At 38.0% G+C, this 2,939-nt stretch overlaps 1 protein-coding gene across 1 annotated transcript in view; it reads right to left on the minus strand.

Annotated features, from left to right (window-relative positions):
• LOC118745205 (hemicentin-2-like) overlaps nucleotides 1-2,939 on the minus strand; it is a 72,383-nt gene that overhangs the window by 22,542 nt on the left and 46,902 nt on the right. The window lies entirely within an intron of this gene.

Consider the following 2,939-nt stretch of genomic DNA (forward strand, 5'->3'; position numbering starts at 1 on the left):
TAAATAAGGTATTGTTGTTGGAAGTCTCATAAAGAGAAGCAGAGTTTTCCGATCTAAAAATATTGATTTTTAAGAATTCTATACCATTTCTAAGAAAAAGTTCTTTTCCCCACATTAAATAAATGGAAAACTTCAATTTCCTTGAGGCAGTTCTAACAGCCGGCTTCACCAGCAATTTAAATGGAAAATGATTTTTTATTCTCTGTCAATCTAATATATAAAAATCTCGTGTCACGGTGTTAGTGGTCGAACTCCTCCGAAACGGCTGGACCGATCTTTATGAAATTTTTTGTGTATATTTGGCAGGTATGAGAATCGGATGTAAAGTATATTTCATACCGCTAGGTGCAGGGGGCGTGGCACCTCCCATACAAACCGAATATTCATACTGCATATCTCTGGAAGTGTTCATGGTAGAGTACTCTAACTTGGTATGGAGATATATCAAACCAATCGCATACTCATGGAGAAAAATTGTGGTTATTGGCAAAGGGGGCGTGGCACCTCCCCTTCAAACCAATTTTTTCATACTGCATATCTCTGGAAGTGTTCATGGTAGAGTACTCTAACTTGGCATGGAGATATATCAAACCAATCGCATACTCATACAGAAAAATTGTGGTTATTGGAAGAGGGGGCGTGGAACCTCCCATACAAACCGATTTTTTATACTGCATATCTCTGGAAGTATTCAAGGTAGAGTACTCTAACTTGGTACAGAGATATATCAAACCAATCGCATACTCATGGAGAAAAATTGTGGTTATTGGAAAAGGGGGCGTGGCACCTCCCATACAAACCGAATTTTTCATACTGCATATCTCTGGAAGTGTTCATGGTAGAGTAGTCTAACTTGGTATGGAGATATATCAAACCAATCGCATACTCATGGAGAACAATTGTGGTTATTGGAAAAGGGGCGTGGCACCTCCCATACAAACCGTATTTTTCATACCGCATATCTCTGTTCATGGTAGAGTACTCTAACTTGGTATGCAGATATATCAAACCAATGGCATACTCATGGAGAAAAATTGTGGTTATTGGAAAAGGGGGCGTGGCACCTCCCATAGAAACCGAATTTTTCATACTGCATATCTCTGGAAGTGTTCATGGTAGAGTACTCTAACTTGGTATGGAGATATATCAAATCGCATACCCATGGAGAAAAATTGTAGTTATTGGAATAGGGGGCGTGGCACCTCCCATAGAAACCGAATTTTTCATACCGCATATCTCTGGAAGTGTTCATGGTAGAGTACTCTAACTTGGTATGCAGATATATCAAACCAATCGCATGCTCATGAAAAAAAATTGTGGTTATTGGAAAAGGAGGCGTGGCACTTTCCATAAAACCGAATTTTTCATGCTGCATATCTCTGAAAGTGTTCATGGTAGAGTACTCGAACATGGTATGGAGATATATGAAATCAATCGCATACTCATGGAGGAAAATTCGGACTATTTGAAATGGGGGCGTGGCACTTCCCATACAAACAGAATTTTTCATAATAAGTACCTCTAGAAATGTTCATGGTAGAGTACTGGAACTTTATATGGGCATGGCACCTCCCATACAAGTCGAATTTTTCTTATTGCATATCTCTATAATTGTTCTTGGTAGAGTACTGGAACTTGGTGTGGTGATATATGAAATTAGTCGCATAGTCATGTAGAAAATATGGAGCTATTGGAAAAGGGGTCGTGGCACCTACCATACAAGCCGAATTTCATACTGCAGATCTCTGGAAGTTTTCGTGGTACAGTACTGGAACACTTCGTGTGGAGATATATGAAATTAATCACATGCTCATTGAGAAAAAACGGCTCTTTAAAAAAGGGGGCGTGGAAAAGTAATCCGCCAGTTGGCGCTGGAGTTAGTTAGTACTAAAAATTTTTTTATGATCCGATTTGGCGAACATTCAAAACATGTATTAGAAACGGTAAAGGCAGTCCAATTGCAAAAAAGAGCTGGTAGGTGGTGCTGAGGTCGAGTTACTACTAAAAATCTAAAAAGTGAAAAAAGGTGCCGTGAATGTCAGACTAAATCGACCCGTTGCACTATTGAGTATATTGAACTCTCGTGTGTTACGATTGACCCAATGGATGTGATTTGCCAATATTATTATGCGTTAGAGCCTCATTCGAAGAAACCAGTGTTGAGTTGTGCAGTGGTAAATCTCAAATCACCACCTGTCGAAATACCTTAAAAGCCAGTTTCATGAAAGCAATTTAATGAAAATTTATTTATTTAGTTGAATTTAATATAGAACCTGACTGAAAAACATAATTCTTCACTTAAATTACTTTCGCGAAACTGGCTTTTAAGGTATTTCGTCCCAGTTTATGTATGTATATTATATTTCTGTTGAACAAGGATACGCATTGATATTGAAATTGCCACTAACTATAAGATAAAGTTCCTAGGGCACATTCACTATAGATCCGGCTCATTGTGCCCACCAGGGACCTTCTCATGGACATAACACTTTCGTTCGGTTATTTAAGGCGGCAAACGACCACCAAACGATAGTCTTAGCCGACGAATGTGCAGTACAAATCGTAAATGTGGATTGTTGGAGAAACTGTTGTACCAAAATGTTTAAATTAAAAATCTAATTTTGGGCGGGACGAAGTTCGCCGGGTCTGCTAGTTTCCATATAAATTTTTAAAAATTAAAATCATTTTTCACTTAAAAGGCTTTCGTGAAATTCGCTGTAAATATCATTTTTTAACAAAAAATATAGGTGTTCTTTTTCCATTTAGAAAAATCCTAGGGCGGGTGAAAGCTTAACAATTTAAACTTTTTTCCCGCATTTGTTTTTGGAGCACCCTAATATATGTACATATATAAATTTAGTCGCAAACATTTTATGTGCATTAAAACGCTGCATAAATTCGCGCCGAGCAATGCCAGGCAATGACTTTGGCTTACAAGT

Source organism: Rhagoletis pomonella, unplaced genomic scaffold, assembly GCF_013731165.1.
Source record: "Rhagoletis pomonella isolate Grant_MI unplaced genomic scaffold, Rhpom_1.0 Rhpom_scaffold_00008, whole genome shotgun sequence".
Taxonomy (NCBI): Eukaryota; Metazoa; Arthropoda; class Insecta; order Diptera; family Tephritidae; genus Rhagoletis; species Rhagoletis pomonella.